Raw genomic sequence first — 20,137 nt, 5'->3', positions numbered from 1 at the left:
ATTGCTTCCCTATTCATTATGTCGCCTACCCTTGATTTTGTTAGTGTGCACCACTTTGTCCTCGTTGATCTAGAAAGTGAGAAATAAACCTACATTAGGGTCTTGAAGGGAATATTTCATAGCGTGAATGCCTCTCTGAGCACACCCTTTCTATCATGGCCCGCAAAAATGATAGTATTGCTTCCCTATTGCACTTTCTGCCATTCATGAGGTTGATGAACACTATCTGGGCATTGAACAACCTCAGAAACAAAAAGGGGGTGCATCCAAAAACCATTGAACCTTGTTCTCTTTACTATTGTTTGGTTTCTTTACATACAGGTACATAGTTCTTTCTTTTATATTAATTCATAGTTACACACTTTCACTTTGATAAAATGTGCATTCTCCCATTTCACATAGCCTAATTGTATTATTTTACATCCATACAAAAATACATTCATTTATTTTCTTGTCTTCTTTCTTACTTTGCACCATTTTTTTTCCCATAGAAAAAATCACGACTTTCTATTAAAATATAAAATGTTACATCAGTACATGCACATGGGTCATTCAAACTCTTGTCTCACAATAGACTAGTGAGAACAACAATAAACTAGTTAGAGAAGGAAACCAACCCATGAATCTTAGAAACAAAATTTGTTTTATCCAATCATCCCGAGAGTACATAATAGGATTTATAAGTCATATCAGTGTCAATAAATAGAGTTTGACTATGTCATATATCTGTGATCAAGATATATAGCAATATACAAAAATGTAAGACACACACAATAAAGTGTAGTTGATATAGTAGGTTGATCAGAAAAAAGCCATTATACTCATGATGTTTAAGCTGTCTATGGTCACAAATAAAAAATTATGGTTGAAAAACAAGTCTAGAAATTGTAAAAAAATAAATTGTTAACTAACTTACATTTGGCGAGTGTTTGGAGTTCTATCGACATTCGGGCTAAGTATCATAGCCCATCATTAGGACCTCTATAGAAGAATCCTAAATTTTCATTCAGTTGCTCAACATATGTGGATAAATAATAATTAACCTAGAATTGCTAAAGCATTTATGTCGACTTTCAATAAATAATAATTTAATTTTAAAAGAATTACTAATGTAATAAAATAATAAGCATTAATAATAAGTTAATTTAATAATAAACAACAATAGCGATACTTTGTTAAAGATTAAAAATAAGGTTAAATATAGTACTAATAAAATTAATGTAATTGATTAATCTTTATTAATTAATAAAGTAGATAATTAATAAAGGTAAATAATAAGGTTGATTGATAAAGATCAATAATAAGGTCAATTAATAAAGGTCAATAATAAGGTAAGCTAATTAATTATAAATAATAAGGTTAATTAATGTAACAACAATGAAAATGATTAATAATTAACTAAATTTGATTAATAGAGAATATTATTTATAATGATTAATAATTAGGTAGATTAATATTAATTACCAAAAAGGTTAATTAATGTAATAATAATTAAAATAATGTAGTTTATGTAATAATAATTAAGATAACGTTAATCAAATATTGCAATCAAATAGATAATGCAGTAAATTAAATTTGATTAATATTAAGGTGGTTAATAATGAGAGACCAAGATTTGCTAACTTTCCATCCATCAACATGATTTAAGTTGTTAGGGTTTTTTCTATCTCTAAGTCTTTTCTGATTTTTATTTTTGAATAATGCTCAATAGACACAATGAATTTGGAATTCTCCAAGCATATGTTGTGTTTGGTTATTTTTTTAGTGTCCAACTAAAGCAATTTTCTTATATCTATCATGAATGATATCAACACCATGATCCTTAAGTCTAGCACAAATTGAACATCTAGTTTCTGTTAGCCTCCTGCTGCAGCAGGTATTCATTTTTCATGATTGACATTTTTACATGCCAATATGTCATACTCTGCAAACTGCAGTGTTCCATATTTCCACAAGAAGCAATGAAAGTGTGCTGGTCCAAATGCCACTGCTGTATTCTATTTGTGATGAGTTTTTCGGTTAAGGGAAGGCCAAACAGCTAAATCTTGGTCTCCCTAGATTTCAATTTCCTGTTGTAGAATATAGAGAATGTATCCGTCCAAACAGCTAAATCATGGCAGATTTGTAGATAGGTAGAGAACCAAAGGGACCCAACTGTTTAATCTGGGCCCTGGCAGAAATAAGTGCAGATTTAGACAGGAAACATTCAAAAGAAAAATTGTAATTCTGGGTCTGCAAGTCTAAGTGCACCCTAATCATAAAAGAAGAAAAAATGTTAGGACAATAGGCTGGGTAGGTAGCTGTTTGGTGGCAGAATGATGACTGATGATAAATTGTGTGTCTCGCAATGTCTTATCTTTTCAGATCACAGTTATCAGGAAATTTTATTTCAAAGGAGGTACTCAAGCTGGAATTCACTAACCTCCCCTTCTTCTCATTTCCCCCAAGTCACTTACTAACATCCCCCAAGAGGTCAAGATCTGCTTGAGCCTCTCAGTTTCATCATTTCCATGACATTCGCCTTGGTGAGGATCTGCTTCACCCAAGGATTGCTCACTCATCTTCTGTGAGCCTTCTTTTCCTAACAAAGCCTAAGGTCTCATACCTTAGCGCCCTCTGTTCATCTCCATATTAACTACTAACTTTATTATATAACTCCCTATCAGTTTTTCCCTTCCCCTATTAAACTATGCATATAAAACTCCCCTATGTAAATATTCCTTCCCTAGCAATATAGCCATATTTTTATAAAGTCCAGGAAAAAATGGTCCATCTCGGGCTATTTTTAGACCATCCAAGTCATAGCAGGGATTAATCTGACACCTGGTCAAACTAATAGCCTCTTCCTTAAGTCTAAAAACCCTCAAAAACCCACTTCTTATCCCTTTACCCCAAGTTTTGGACACAAATTTGCTAACCCGCGCTTAAAAAACCCATAAACCCGCCATTTTCTAAAGTCTAAACCCACTGCGCGCTATATTTAAATGGGAATATTCCCACGAATATCCCCGCCCGCTAACCCGCCGCCGCCTCGCATCTACCGCCAACTGTTGGATCTTCCGCCCCGCAGATCGACGGTGGGCGGGTCGTCCCATCTCCAAAACGCCCGAGCTTTAGCGTCTGGGAGATGGGTGGTATTGCCGCCGTACCTCCCGCCACGTGTCAAGCGTTGGGCCATGGCGGAGCCCTCTCCCCCAAAACCGCCTTTGTCCATAAGCAGTGCGCCCAAAACCGGAAACCGCCCCTGCCTGCATCACCCGCCTGCCCAATGACGTCACCCCCTGCCCAGTCACTATGTTGAGTCAGTTGCCTGCATGGCCTCCTGCCACGTCACTGCCACGTAGCCCTACCACCGTACCTGCCACGTCACCATCCATACATGATGATGTCATGCTAACGTCACCCCGCCACGTCGTCCTGTTGACATCACCCGCCGTACAATGTCACATCATGGTGACGTCATCAGCATCTTTTGGGCGCAAAGGCGCGAAAATCGCACTTCGGAGCCCCGGAATCCGATTCTAAGGCAGTTTGCGCTCATCGCTAGATTTTTTGGGCCTGAATGGGGAATCTTCGGGGAATATTTTCATTCTGCAGCCCCCAGCAAGCCCGAAAGGCGCCGAATGACCCATTTTTTGTCGCGAAGCTTGCCGGAAGGAGCAGGAAGTAGTTTCGAAAGAAACAGAGGCCGAAAAGTGGCCATTTATTTGTGAATAAGACCCACAACACCTTAGAACAACATCAATTTATTGCCAAAGGGTATCAGAGGAAGAAGGAGAGCCAAAGAGTATCAGTCGAAGATTTTTAAAGGGCTCGAAATACTTAAACATTTATGAGCCCCCCAGAAAGTCAAATCAAGAGGAGTAAGCCCATCCTAGCTCTCAAATCACAGTCAGAGGCATTTAAAACCGCCGAACAGCAAGGGTGCAAATAACAATGCACAGTTATGACAGATGAAGAGCACAGAGCCACCAGGACCAATATTAACTCATTTTGATGCAGCTGCCCCCAGCAAAGCTCAAAGATATTTTCTGGCATTTATTTCTAGATAGGATTAGGTTAAAGTAATCAATTTTCTGTCAGAACTGTTAGGTCGGCTGTAATAGATAATTTTGGATAAATCTTCCCTATATATACCACCCTCTGTATTGTTTAAAGGGTTGGTTGGTTGATAGTTTTTCAGTGGAGACTCACACTGTATACCTGATATGTTTTCTGTAATCAAAGACTGCTGAAAAGCTTGGAGGAAAGACTGTCTGCTCTTGGTTTAATGGTTTCAAGAAGTGAATTTGGAATTCATGTGCTGCAACATGACTCAATAAGTTTTCCTATCTCTGTTTTTTCCATTGATATACCGTCTAAATAGCAGGAAGAAAGAATAGCTTAGAATTAGTTTAAATACTCTCTATGCTCAATTTCTGCTATTTCTTTATGTTTTCCTCTGGATCAGTCATGAATATGAATTCCCTTCGGCTCATATTTCCCCTAATCCATTCATCTTTGACAGTTGTCTAAGAATTCTTAACTGCTCCTAGATAGAGCTCATTCACTTTCCCCCTTTAAGCATAGTGAGAGATTCTTCGTTGCCTCTCATTCCTTATCCCTCATTCCATCCTTTTAAGCTTTAAGTGTTGTTTCATGAGCAGCTACCTTGCTCCTTATTTCTCTTGTGACCAAGAAAACGCACTAGCAGTCTAAATCCTTGACTCCACGCCCAATGGTTTGAAACTTCCAGACTATGCCTTGCCTCTCTGTCTGAAAACATCAATTTTCCCACCAAAAAACAAAACAAAAAACCCTCTGAACTCGAGACCTAGCCTAAAATCCTTTTAAACAAAGCTAAATCTAAAAGAGAGAGCCCTCTCTGATTGCAGGTTGGCTAGAACCTGCAGTCCAAAGTTGGTCTGTGGTTACCTCGGCCGTATCCTTTTCCGGAGCTTAAGGACAACCTGAGTGATAACATAATGGCGACTCCACTGGGGACCTTCCTCAGATAATTTCACAAAGTGTCACAAAGAAAGTTGGAAAGCTCCACTAGGAGGAACCAAACCTTCACAACCATTTTTCAAGTCTAGTTCTGATCTTTGATGGTGGACAGAGATCAGGCACTCAAAGTTAATATATCCACCTAGCGACTCCACATCATCCTCATAATAAAGACTGCACTGGAGAAATGAACCCAAAAGAAATTTTTGAGCAGATCAGGCTTTTGACCTGGATTATTATCCAAGAGGTCATGTTCTTTCTCCTCCATAAAATTTTGCTGTACATATTGTTTGAACTTGACTTTTATGTTTTTCCCGTAGAAAATGTTGAAGAAAGCCCTCCTTGCACATTAGAACAACAACCTCTAAATGCTGCTGATGCTCACCTTACAGTCAAGGGGGACACTATTGTCAAAACAAACCATCCTATCCTTGTTCACACCGAACCCAATCATTTAACCCCTATACACAATCCCCTGCCTCGTAAGGTTCCTGATAGATATAAGCCACTCATTTTGCCTCCCGTGCTTAATCCTTTGCCCAAAAATCATACCATGTATCTCCCAAGATTTGATGGAGAGAATGGAGTTACTGCCCAAAAGCATATCCAGGATTTTGATGATTATTTAAACATTTTTGAAGTAGAAGATGAGGATGTTAGTCTTAGGTTGTTCGCCCTTTCTTTGCAAAGTGAAGTTAGGACTTGGTTTAAAGCATTGGCTGAGGCAAGCATCTCAAATCTCTAGCAGTTATTCAAACTCTTCCTTGATATATGGATGATCAAAGTCAATTTCCTCGTGCTCATAGAAGAATATAATCAGTTAAAAAGGATTCCAAATGAATCTGTTCAACAATTTTCTGACCGATTAAATCAAGTTTATCATTCTATACCATTAAATATAAGACCTCCCCCTCATTTGGCCCTATTACATTATCCAACAGTATTTGATCCAGAAATAGAATTCCATCTGAGAGAAAGGGGCCCCTCTACTATGCAACAGATGCAGAACATGGCAGTAGATGTAGAGGTTAATCTGAAAGTTAGGGAGGAGAAGTTGAAAGCAGAAAAAGGGGATGGACTTGATATCTTTGTAAAGAAAGCAGAGGAATTAAAGCAGATGTGCACAACAGAAGTTGAACATTTAGAGCACCAGAACAGATCTGTTTTGCGAAAGGAAAGTAATGATATACATGCACAAACCTGCCACAAAACAGATGACATGTTCATACCGCCATACATAATGGAGCAGTCTGCTGATATAATGTATGAATATAATAGCTTCTCTTCTTTCAACTGTCTGCCCAAATATGATCGGTATGATGATGACTGTGAGCCTAACGACCAAATCAGCCTTACAGAGGAGTCAGACATTATTCTGGCTGAAAGCTCAGTTTAGGTTCAGCTGCCTGAACCCAATGATCAGAATGCCCATCTCAGCCATGAAGAAAAGGAAGAAAGCGTAGAATGTGTTGATTTCAGCAAAGGAACTTTACCATTTTGTTTCAAGTCTTTTCAGTTTATTAGGGGAAAATATCATGCCGTTAATAATCAAGTATCACCATGTTCTGGTACTGATCAGCTAGAGGAAAGTCCAGGCCCTGCTCTTAAAGCATTAACACTAGATTTGCAGCCCCAAAGTGCCAGTGAATGTCAGATTGAGGAAGATTCAGAAATGGCAGCATGTGACCAGATAATCCAACTAGATTCCCTCCCATCGAGTTTGCATCCATCTCAGATATTTGAAGAAGAAAAGGAGCAGTCAGCACAAATTTGTCAAGTGCCATCTGAGCCAGCTTTCAAAGAATTACAGGGACCATCGCATGTTTTGCAGAATTCATCTGATGATAAACTGCGTGATGAGGTAAAACACTGCTCTTCTCCGCTAGTAGGCTGCGAACCACGGTATCAAGTGGTTGATGATCCCTCAATTCTAAAGCATGATAGCTCTCCCAAACTTTTGTACAGTTCTTTAGTTCAGTCCAGCAACAATGTATATATGCTACAGGACCCTTTTGTACAGTTTCTTGTTTCAGCAAAGAAGGTCAGTAGCTTCCTGATCTTTTGAAAGATTAATAAAGCTATATCAGATTGCAAGATCTCCATTTCAGGTAACAACAAGCACAAGTAGCAGGGGCCATTCATATTTATAATGCTTAAGTGGCTGCATTGGCTATTTCATTTCACCTAACGACAAAGTAAATACTGGTTATGGTAGGTAGGTAGGATTAATAAGGTAACCGGCCAAGCAAATTTTGCAGAATATAGCAGCAACTGAAAACAAGGCAGTCTGACCTGTTGTTCTTGGCTTTCCACAAGGAAAAGCCATCCCCAAGTGGAGCCACTGTTAGCCTCCTGCTGCAGCAGGTATTCATTTTTCATGATTGACATTTTTACATGCCAAATATGTCATACTATGCAAACTACAGTGTTCCATATTTCCACAAGAAGCAATGAAAGTGTGCTGGTCCAAATGCCACTACTGTATTCTATTTGTGATGAGTTTTTCGGTTAAGGGAAGGCCAAACAGCTAAATCTTGGTCTCCCTAGATTTCAATTTCCTGTTGTAGAATATAGAGAATGTATCTGTCCAAACAGCTAAATCTTGGCAGATTTGTAGATAGGTAGAGAACCAAAGGGACCCAACTGTTTAATCTGGTCCCTGGCAGAAATAAGTGCAGATTTAGACAGGAAACATTCAAAAGAAAAATTGTAATTCTCGGTCTGCAAGTCTAAGTGCACCCTAATCATAAAAGAAGAAAAGATGTTAGGACAATAGGCTGGGTAGGTAGCTGTTTGGTGGCAGAATGATGACTGATGATAAATTGTGTGTCTCGCAATGTCTTATCTTTTCAGATCACAGTTATCAGGCAGTTTTATTTCAAAGGAGGTACTCAAGCTGGAATTCACTAACCTCCCCTTCTTCTCATTTCCCCCAAGTCACTTACTAACATCCCCCAAGAGGTCAAGATCTGCTTGAGCCTCTCAGTTTCATCATTTCCATGACATTCGCCTTGGTGAGGATCAGCTTCACCCGAGGATTGCTCACTCATCTTCTGCGAGTGTTATAGACATTTTTGTGCCTCGCATCATGGAGCATGGAATGTCAATAATTACAGGGATCCTCAGTCCCTAAACATGTTGTTCTTACCCCTAAAAGAACAAGGTCATCAAACAACAGCACTTCCAATCAGTTCTCCACCTGAAAACACTTCAAAACAGGCTTATTTTGGATCATGTCAGCTGCTTAACTGAGCTTCTGCGCTGTAATGCAACTGTCCCACTCTGTACCTGCGCTGGAAGTCAAAATTAATGAAGGCTACCTGCGCTGGGCGAGATTGGCCAAGTGGCACAGTCATCCTGCAAGGTGTCAACTGCCCAGGAAGCTTCCAAACTGACACTTGGTTCATAAGATTCGCCCTATGATGAGTAAGAGGTACTTGATCACCATGTGTAACCAAGGATCTCCAAGTGGACTCAAGAACTGAAGATTAACTGAAGAGGGAGAGGACACAAGGCAGCTTCATGTCAGTCTCAAGCTGACTCATCCTCTCTTCTTCTATCCTATATATAGAGCTCTTCTATGAGGTCTAAGGGGGCTGGAATTTTGTGTAAAGCAAGGAGGTGCTGTTGGATTACAGTTAGAGCTATTGGGTGATTGTTTTACTAGAGGTGAAGAGGAGAGTTCTTACTGCTGGGGAGGTGCTGCTGGATTGGAGCCATCATTGGTTGTAACCTTCTCAGAACCCTGTTACTTCTATCAATAAAGTTTTGCATGTTCTCCTATATACTTGTATTGCATTGATGTATTGTATTTACATGTATATTTGATTCACTCTAATCCATGCATCAGTTATGAGTACTTGTATCTTGTAGTTTCCTCTCTCGTTTTGTGCAGGGCTTGTGTGTAGCTGGACCAGCAAAGAGAGCAAGGAGCTGGGAACAAGAGACAAAGAGAGAGGATCAAGATCGACTAAGTGAAGGATACCAGGTTGGTTGATCATTTCTTCCCCCTCTCTGTACTTTCATAAAGGAAAACATCAAAGCTTTACTTTCAGTTGTTGCTAAAGACTGTCACCTTTAGAGTAGGGATAGGGTCATCCGCATCGGATACTTTTCCCCACAACAAACTGGCGACTCCACTGGGGAGCCTAGTATCTTGTTGGTGTTTGTAGTATTTTGCTATTCATTTCTTGAAGAAAAGAGTACCAAATCGAAAAGCTTTTGACTATATCAAAAGCGAAGTAGAGGGACTGCTACTCTTGCTCATTTGCTGAGTAAATTCAAGATTTGAAGAGCTTATCTACAAAAGACTCTTTACTCTATGTGATAGATCTTCATCCTCTTGATCATACCTTAGCCTGTACTTGACCTATAGCTTTTTATTTCATCAAAAACAGTGCATTTTTGAGCTTTTTATGACCCGGAAAACTTTGTAGACGAAACTCTCGTGAGTCAGTGCAGGCTGTACACAGGCAGCCTGCATTACAGCGCAGGTACTCCCTTCGGGAACTGCGCTGAGAGTGGAATTGGCAGACTAGAACCTGCGCTGGTCCAGTTAGCCCTTGTCTTGCTCAGTCTTCCTATTGTGTCTTGGCCCTGTTTGCACTTGTTTTTGGCTGATTGCTTGCTGGTTATTGTACTTGCTGTAAGCCACTTCTCCTTGACATTATTCCGCCTCAGTTGTGTGATGAAACTGTGAATGTTCTTTCAGTATTTCTTGTTGCAGTTACAGTTTCCCATTGTGAAAAGCGAACCAGTATAGCTGTGGCCTCTTAGATCCTGAACTGTAAAAGTGTCTTTGGGATCTGAAGAGTTAGTTTTATTACTGTTCATGGCTGTTTGAGTTTGTTTGTTTTTCACTTTATGGTTTGAATTCATATATTTTTAGTGTTGAAACAAGTACCTGTAAAGCGTTTTTTCATTTTAGAAAAAATTGGTTTGTTTACGCTTCAAATTGAATTCGAAAGTCATACAACAGTTTTCCTTTTGTCTACATCAACATTAAAGGGAAAGAAAAGAAATACATGCATCTTGCATTTGCATTTTGATAAGTTTGGGTGTCTGATCTAGGAGAAAGTGCATTAGTTTGTGCTTGGTGCTCTGTGTGGAAAGATATTGTTTTTCTCTCCCCTCAGTAGTTAGGATTTTCAAAGCTAAAAAGATTGTGAAAGCTTGCTTATCATTTTAGCTGCATTTAGGAATTTGTACCAATACATCTCGTGGTGATCCTGAAAGACAAACTGATAAACAAGATCAACTTAAAATATATTGAATGAATCTAAAAACGCATTGTAACATAACGCTCACAATAGAGGTCTAGGTAGAGACGTGTTCCGGCGTCGTTAAACGTAGTGACTGTCGATCTCTACGAAGGTGGGTGATTCCTCCTGAGGGACGATAGCACTAATACGGACTTGTGCTCCCGCGTACCGTCGCGTATATTGGGAGACCCCTATAGGCAATTATCCTTTATCCTTAGGAAGCCGTGTCGACCGCCCTACTAATCGCGATGCAGTGAACACAGCATTCACGAAGATCGACCACCCGTACCGTAAAACGTATTCTGTGGTTTCGCGAAAGGTTTGGCACACCCTCTGCCTAGATCTCCAGAGCAGTTTCTTTTGGCCCTTTTCAAACTCTATAACTGAAAAGGTCCAACCGAGCATTTGTCACTTCGGGCTCGTTAATACATCGAAGGCGACTAGAGTCATCTTTAGCTTTTTCTCGACTCTTAAAACATGAAAAAGCAAAGTTGTGTCTAAAAGCGTCTAATAAAATTCATTCAATATGGAAACATAATTCCCCTTTTTGTATTTTAGTTGATCAAGTAATCCGCAACCGTGGAGGAAAGTCAATTAAAACTCCGTCGTTCGGGGAGACTCGCGAGTCAACCACCTTCGTCCCCGGAACCGAAAGTAATACGGGCGAAGCGATCTCGCTGGACCAGGTCAAAATCTCCTTTTAGAGTTAGAACGGAAGTTCCAACAACATCTGAGATTCTGGTCACTCCCAATATTTCTGGAATCCCTGCCTCTATTGAAGAAGTTCAACAGCAACAGAGGGACAGTTGTACTGATCCTAGTCTGAAGACAAGTACTTGCATAACTGAACCAGTTCCATCTGAAACCGGTCCACAGAGTCTTGTTGTTCAAACAACTATCGCTGTCGAAGCAACCCCTTCTTCGGCACCAGAAATCTTTTACGGACCTGACGGTCTTCCTCTTCCTCCTGGTCTGATTGCAATAGAGGAAATCGTAGAGGACCAGCAAGCAAATACTCCAATTCATTTTGGAGTAGGTACCCCTTTTTTTCCTTCTGCATCAGAAGTTTGTCTATCACCACCAGAAGTTCCTGAAGAATCATTAGGAAGTTTATTGGATAGACTTAAAATGTCTGAACAACCGTCGACATCTAGGACTGTGCCAAACGACACAGCGACAACAGAAGTTCCTGCTGCCAATCCAACAATGTTTGCCGGCATACCAGCCGTCCCGACTAGCTCTCATCAGCTAGAAGGAGTCCACCCAGGGACTATTATGACAACTTGGTCTGTTCCAGTTTGTTCTTCCGGTATAATACCCGGTAATTCTTATGTTGAAACAAGACAAATTGATCCCTTTGGGAATCAGTTTGGGCCATCCAGTCCTCAAAGGCCATCTATACCCTTGAGCTCCGGATTGTTACCGTATGGGGGGCAATATGCCCTTTCACTTCCCCTTTCGAGGGGATACCCATACGGAAGTTTTCAACCACATTCAGGTTTGACTGAAGTAACGACGAGTGGTTGGGTACCTATGTTACCCCAACAGCCAAGAGTTGTATATTCCATGCAACAATGTGTACCTATGTCTAGTATCCCGACGACGCGAGCAATTGTAACCGTGTCGCAAGTTCAATCGATGCCTGTTGTATGTCAACCCCAAGTTGTAATGCAACAGCCTATTGACCCTGCAACACAACCACAATCGCCAACTGCCGGGACGACACAGATACAAACGGGAACCATAACCCCGCATCTTGGTCCGTCGGTTAGTGTCGCACAGCAAAACATGGCTTCACAACCATGGATGGTGCAATACCAACAACCTCAGTTTCAACAGGTGTACCAGGGATCTGAGCAACAGATCTTTGCAAATAGTGGGCAACCCTATATTCAGAACGGGTTAAACCAACCACTTTACAGTGGCCAAGCCCACCAGCCATATCAATCATATCAACATCAGTTGCATTATGCTGGTGTGCAAAGACCTACTGCTCAGGCGATTCCATCATATCCTGGGTACGCCTCGCCAAACCTGAATCAGCAGTTGCCATTCGTGGCGACCTTAGAATTACCAGATTTACATCGATTGACGAACGATCCAATCGCCTATGCCCATTGGTGGCCAGCGATTCCTCACAAACTTCCTTCGGACATTCCTAAATTCAATGGAAATCCGGGCGAAGACCCGTCGAATCATGTGATGACATTCCATCTGTGGTGTTCGTCGAATACCTTGAATGATGATTCGATAAGGCTTCGTCTTTTCCAGAGGACATTGACTGGTCCGGCGGCCAAATGGTATATTGAATTACCTAGAGCCTCTTTCGACAATTTTAGTTCCCTAGCCACGACTTTCTTAACACACTTTCAGTTACCTATAAGGTACGAAACTGGAACAGAAATCTTGACCAATTTCAAGCAGACAACGGCCACACATATATCTGATCATATACATGAGTGGCGTCGTTGTCGCAGAATGGTAAAGACCTATGTTCCAGATCAGCTATTAGCTGAGTGGTTTATAAAGTCGCTTCTGCCGGCAATAACAGAAGATGTGGCCAAGGGAGGCGTCGTAACAGAGGAGCGAGTTATTGCTCGTGCTCAATATTTGGACTTAGTGTATACTCAGTCGGGCACGCTCTATGATAAGATACCTGACGCCCCCAGACCGGAATTTTCAATCCCTCCTCCTCCCGGATCGAACAGTGACTCTCATGCCGGTGATGGCGTGATTGGAACTGCAAACGCTAAGTCGACAAGGGATTCGAATAAGAAAGCCCGTAAGACTTCGAATCAAAAAGCAAATCAGGAGATTCTTGCTTCGGAGGTAAATGCTGTATCTACGGATAAAGACAAAAACTCCAATCAACCAGGAAGCAAGAAGAAACAAAACAAAGGGAAGAAGAAGAAACAAGGTGGATCATCCCCTCAAAAAACTTCTTCAAACCCTCCTGGGCAAAAGAAACAATTTCCTCCATGTCAAATATGTGATGAAAATCATTCAACAAAGAACTGTCCGTTCAAAGCTGAGTTAAAGAGGTTCCTAAAAAGTTCCCAAACTTCAGCTGTGTTGACTGATCCGTTTCCCACCCCAGGTCAGAATATGGTTGATAGTGGAAATGCTTCCCCGTCTCAAGTGCTTATGCTGTCGGTTTCTAAGCAAAGTGATGCTTTGATCTCGACTAGGAATACAGATTATGGGAATCCGCCGGTGTCGAACGACAAAGGGAAAGATCAACCCAGTAGTTTGACAACGACTTCGGCAGAAGTTGTACCCCCCCTCGCGCATGAATTAACAATAAAGCCGCCTAAGGGAGTAGTCCACAAATCGACATTCAACCCTCGCGCCAGAGCGGCGCAACACTATAATATAGTGGAGGATTTGGCCCAATCGCCATCTGCTATGTCGACTCTTGAGGTACTACAAAATTGCCCATCCCAAAGACAGGCATTGTTATCTGCAATTGGTGGAGTGGATCCTAAAGATTCCAGTCTTGTATCCTTTGATCACAAAGGATATGATCCTCAGTTACCAGCGCAATTAGCTTTCCTTATTCAAGTGAAAGCACTCAACAAAACTGTTCATAGAACGATTATTGATGAGGGCGCATCGACATGTATCATGTCGATGAGTTGCTGGAAAACTCTTGGATCTCCAACCTTGTCGCGATCTTCGACGACATTGAAAGCATTTGACGGTAGATCGTACACTCCGTACGGTATCCTAAATAACTTTAAGGTTGAACTAGGAGGAAAAACAGTGGAAATTGATGTCGAAGTCATTGATGGCAATCTTGACTATAACATCCTACTGGGAAGACCATGGATATATGCCATGGCAGCTGTAGTGTCGACATATTTTAGGAAGATCGCATTCCCATTTGAAGGGGGAATTACGATCGTCGACCAACAGAATTTCCTCCCTAATGGTTCACAAGTTACTGGAAGCATTCCCCTGATCCATGGGAGCGACCATTCGATAAAAGATATAGGAGTAGGCTTGCTAAAAGATCCCACAATGATGGGAACTTTCGCGTTGCCACCTCCTTTCCATGAAGGGAATATCTCGTTTGTAGCAACATGCAACATGATATCTTCATCGAAAGTCGCAGAAGACAAAGTCGTCATGGATCATCAAGTGGTATTGCCTCCTAGCCCCATTGAAATATTGTAGCAATCAATGTTTCAGGCATGGGAGGCGAGCCCAAATGAACGCTCGTCAAGCGTTTGGGTAGATAGGTCCAAAGAATATGGTACCCCATTAGATCCATGGTCAAAAGTTCATGGGACTGACGAAGGAATCTTACAGTCAATGATGATTGAGGGGGCACCATGGAATGATCACCACCATCGTTCCCTTCTTCCAGAGTGTGAAGAAGAAACTCATCACGACCTATACCACCCTTCAGTGTTTGAATTCCTAACAAATACTGTAAATACGGTGGATTCAGAAAGAAACCTATCCAATATTGAAGAGACAGTAGCCATAAACATCTCGACGAAATCTGATGTTGTTGAGAATATTCATGTCGGCAAAAGTTGTTCCCCTTCAGAACTGGAAATATATAGTGCTCTCTTTCGCGAATTTAGAGATGTCTTTGCATGGTCATATGATGAAATGCCAGGCATTGACTCGAGCATAGTTGAACATGAGATTAAAATGTATCCTGATGTCAAACCAGTAAGACAACGGCTTCGGCAGGTACATCCGAAGAAAGCCGCTGCCATTAAGGCGGAAGTTGAAAAACTCCTCCATGCTGGATTCATCTACCCGGTTCCTCTAACCGATTTGGTATCGAATATTGTCCCTGTTATGAAAAAACAAGGGACGATAAGAGTGTGCGTCGACTATAGGGATGTGAATAAAGCTTGTCCAAAGGACAACTACCCTACACCCTTCATCGACCAGATAATTGATGAATGCGCCGGATGTGAAATCTTTTCCTTTATGGATGGATTTTCCGGGTATAATCAAATAAATATCCGCCCACAGGACCAGTCTAAGACTGTATTCATCTGTCCGTGGGGCACATTCGCTTATCGAAAATTACCCTTTGGTTTAAAGAACGCAGGGGCGACGTTTCAGAGGGCAATGAATTATGCCTTTCATGACATCAAGAACATTGTTCAACCTTATCTCGACGATCTTCGGCTCATTCGCGAAAGCGGACTGATCATCCGCGGCATTTGAGAGCAATATTTCTGCGTTGCCGACATTATAAGATAAGACTCAATCCGCACAAGTGTGTGTTTTGCGTCGGTTCTGGTCGTTTACTTGGCTTTGTTGTCTCTAAGGATGGGATTCGTCTCGACCCCTGTAAGTTTCAAGCAATCATTAATTTGCCTCCACCTTCAAATTTGCTTCAGATTCAGAAACTCCAAGGGAAAGCAAACTTTCTGAGGAGGTTCATTCCAAATTACGCAGAACTTGCCAAAGGTTATACTCGTCTTTTGAAAAAGGATGTACCTTTTGTCTGGGACCAGGTTGCGCAAGCTTCCTTTGACGCTCTGAAAGATTGTCTAGTAAGAGCATCATTAATGTACGCCCCGGACTATCAAAGAGATTTTAACCTGTATCTAGCTACAGCAGATACGACCATTGCGATGGTCTTAGTGCAAGAAGTCGATGGAATTGAACATCCTATATATTATTTAAGTAAAAACTTAAATGATACAGAAAGTAAATATTCCTATGTTGAAAAACTAGCGCTTGCTGCTGTTCAAGCGATTCAAAGGTTTCGACATTATGTCCTCTTTAGGAAAACTACCGTTTTGTCAGATTGCAATCCCATGACATATATACTGTCGCGACAGTTGCTTGGGGGCAAATATTCAAAATGGATAGCCATCCTTCAAGAGTTTGATTTAGATTTTGTAAAATCCAAATCGAAGAAAGCTCTAGTTTTCGCGGAATTATTGTGCGATCTCCCATCGTCGTCCAACGATGAAACATCAGAAGAGTCAATCGTGGATGAAAATTTGTTTCTGATATTAGTAAGCGATGAGTGGTATGGAGATATCATTATTTATCTCCAAACCCAGAAATTTAGGCCTAATACCTCACACTCGGAACGGAAACGTATACGATACCAATCAAAAGACTACATGATCGTTGGTGATACACTTTACCGTCGTGGCGTCGATACGGTTCTGAGGAGGTGCCTTACCCATGAGGAGGCCGAAAAAGCCCTGAATGATTGTCACTCAGGCGCGTGCGGGGGGCATCAATCTGGATATGCAACAGCACAAAGAATCTTACGAGCAGGATATTTCTGGCCAACTATGTTTAAAGATTACATAATAGCTGTCAGAAGTTGCCATGCATGTCAGATCTTTGATAGCAAAACCAGAAGACCGCCCGCACCCTTACAGCCAATAGTTGCTGTTGGGCCCTTCGCCAAGTGGGGCATCGATTTCATGCAATGTAACCCCACCTCGACCGGGGGGCATGGGTATATTATAGTCGCTGTTGACTATTTTACCAAATGGGCCGAGGCGATGCCTACATTGGATAACACTGGTGAAACAGCTGCCCTTTTCTTTTTCAATCATGTAGTCGCCAGGTTCGGCGTTCCGCAAGCTATAGTGACAGATCATGGATCGCATTTTCGCAATCACATGATGATTGAATTAGCTGCCAAACTAGGGCTATCGCACGACAGCTCTACCCCATATTATCCACAAGCCAACGGACAAGTTGAGGCAATCAACAAAGTCCTGAAGCGTATGTTGCAAAGGATGATCGGGGTTCACAAGAGAAGATGGCATCTAATCCTGTACTCAGCAATATGGGCTTACCGAACCTCGGTAAAGAACGCCACTGGGTTCACACCATTCCAATTGGTGTATGGCCTAGAGGCAGTATTACCGATCCAGTGCGAAATTTCGTCTCTTAAACTCGCAATTGACCTCCTCCCCGGAACCTCAGAAGAAGAGGCTCGTTTCCTGGAATTGATCCAGTTGGATGAAAACCGTCGTGATGCCGCTTTGGCGAACGAGGCTCATAAGAAACGAGTCAAAGCACAGTTTGACAAGAATGTCAAACCGTGCAACTTCTCTGAAGGTGACTTGGTTTTGCTTTACGACCAAGAATCCGATAAATTAGGAGCAGGAAAATTTCAGTCCTTATGGATGGGTCCCTATATTGTTAAAAGGGTGTTAGCAAAAGGAGCCTACGAGTTAATGGATTATGACGGAATACCACTGGCGCAACCCCGTAACGGGTTGTACCTCAAGCGTTACTATGCCTAAATAGTAACCTGAGTGCTTTTGTTGTATTTTGTTTTCGCTAAAATGTTTGTTTCGGTAGTAATCCACCCTTCTCGTTTGTTGCAGATGTCGAATTATTCTGATACATATGTGGGATATGCCGACGGAGCGAGTCGTAGTACGCGGAATTTGTCCTCCGCTGCCTGGGCCATTTTTGATCCAAGCGGCGAGTTAGTGAGTTTCAGAGGCGTGTGTATTGGACGGTCAACAAACAATATCGCTGAGTATAGTGCGTTGATCGAACTCCTCTCTGATACCATCGCTCATGGTATACGCCGACTAATTGTTAGGCTAGACTCACAACTTGTGATACTACAACTCACTGGTATATATTCAGTCCGCAATCCAGCTATTTATCGTATGTTTCTAAGAGTTAAGATTTTGGAAAGAGAGTTTGATTCAATTCAATACCAACATAGTTCCAGAAACTTGAACACATTAACAGATTCATTGGCAAACTATGTATTAGATAGACATTTACAACATATATAAAAGAGATGCATCGGTGCTATGTAAGTGGATCACAAATAAACTGAAATAAACTCCGAAAATCAAAATATATAAAGCTGTTTATAGTTTGTACATAATGTGCTGTAATCAAAACAAAATTGGTCATATGACCTAGAACTCAAAAAGATGCTAGGGGGCACCCTAGCCTAGTGGTGCTCATGAAAGTACGTCACGGTCTGTGCGATCATGCGCAAGAGACGAGTCCATCGTCTAGGCACGCCAATGGTGTGCCGCTGCAACTGTAAAGGTAACTCGTCAATCTGTACATCCGGAAGACCACGAGTAAGGCTCTCAACCTGCTCCTGCACAGCTGCAAGTATCTCAGTATCACCAAGGTCGCGAATAATAACTCTCCTAGCAGGCTCTGCTGCTGGGGCAGCAACTGGCGATCGTGGACGAGCTACTGGACGAACAGGACCAACATCTGCATGCACCCAAGAGTTTGATCAGTTTTGAACAGTAAACATCATGAATGAAAACAATAAACAGTGGTATGGTCAGAGATTTTACCAATAGCGCCCCATTGCTCGCCATCCGGAAGCACCAAGTCCGGATCACCTCGGTAATCCATACCCACATATGGATACTCAGAAAATGCCATCTCCTGACGCTCGAACCACCTAAAGAAGGACTCAGTGAATGTAATATGAGGTTGACCAGCATGCCGGGACATATGGTCAACCCACCTCTGCATGCGTGGCTCGGTCGGAGAAGGTACATCAAGCAAGATGTACTGAGGTTGCATCAATGGGATTTTCTCCAAGACAAAGGCAGTCAGAATAGAGCCAAATCCAAAGTTCTTCAGCCCCCCGTCCTTTACCTTGGTCAATTGACTTTTCATCTGGATAAGTACTGCATCACACCAGTTAAACACTTTCGGTTGGAGACACTCCAAGGCGTGCTGCATATAAGATCTGTTGGCAACATGTAAAGCTGCGCTACCGGCCATCCTACCAATAGTAAACAGAATGGACCTGAGAGACCTGTCAGTGATGTCACGGATATTGATCTTGCCGTCTTTGCTCGGCTGTGAACCTTCCCGGCAATACTGACGGATATAGTCTCTGGTGGAAGTAGTCCCTCGAGCCGTACCTGACAAAGAAATAGGAGCACCCCGCCTTGACAACCCAGTCAAGAAGTACATGTCCTCTATGGTCAAAGGGAAGGACTTCCCCCTAATCTGAAATACTTGGTTAACAGGATCCCAAGCATCAAGCATATACTGCAGTAAAGAAATCTGTGCTCTCATGCTAGAGATACGGAAGAACTTCAGCAGGCCACAGTTCCGAAGCGCGTTCACCGTGACTGGGTCATGGAGTGCAACCATGTCCTCTGCTTCATGTTCTCGTTCTCGCCATGTAAGGGACATTTTGTCCAAAGTTCCCTACAATCAAACAAGAGAAGGAGTAAGTTCCTGATTTTGATGAAAATCTGGCGAAAAATCATCAAAAAACTCATGCAAAATCAGCTTTTTTAGGCCCAGCGCAGGCAGAGAGTCTTCCCCCTGCTCTGGAACTCAGTCTGCCTTAAGGCTGCCTGAAATACAGCGCAGATTTCGAAAGGGGAACCTGCGCTGATGCCAGGGCGCCCTAATGAAACCCCTGGGGCCCAGAAACTCTGAAAAACATGCATGAAACTGAAAAAGGAAACCATGAAAGTGAAGGGCTAAGGTTTAGCTCCTACTTGGTCCAAACGGCGCCGAAAATCGTCCACAGAATCTCCCGGAATCAGCTGGTAAAAATCAAGGAAGAAGAGGCACCTCCAGAGCTCCAACAAGCAAAATGCAAATGAAATGGTAAATGAGAGGTAAAAACCCCTTTTTATGACTTTTTACACAGTTTAAAGTTAAATATTAGGGTTATAATCTCGTTTTCATGCAAATATTGTCCATTTCTAACAAAATTTGTTGCAGCAATTGAAGATGAAATACTACATTTGAAAAGAGAAAAGCTAGTAAAAGTAAAAAATTAAATTTGACCATGAATCGAGCAGTTTTACCACGGAATTTATGCTCGTTAAAAAATAGAAAAGTGTGAGCAGAGTTTTTCCGCCAAAGTTCAAGCTCATTAAAAAATGAACCTATCTCGGTAAATAGCCATTGCGATCGCA

The sequence above is a fragment of the Pinus tabuliformis genome, chromosome 3_2 (assembly GCF_031772625.1).
Source record: "Pinus tabuliformis cultivar Carrire ecotype Pingquan chromosome 3_2, CPIR1, whole genome shotgun sequence".
Classification (NCBI taxonomy): Eukaryota; Viridiplantae; Streptophyta; class Pinopsida; order Pinales; family Pinaceae; genus Pinus; species Pinus tabuliformis.
Note: the sequence above shows the minus strand (reverse complement) of the source record.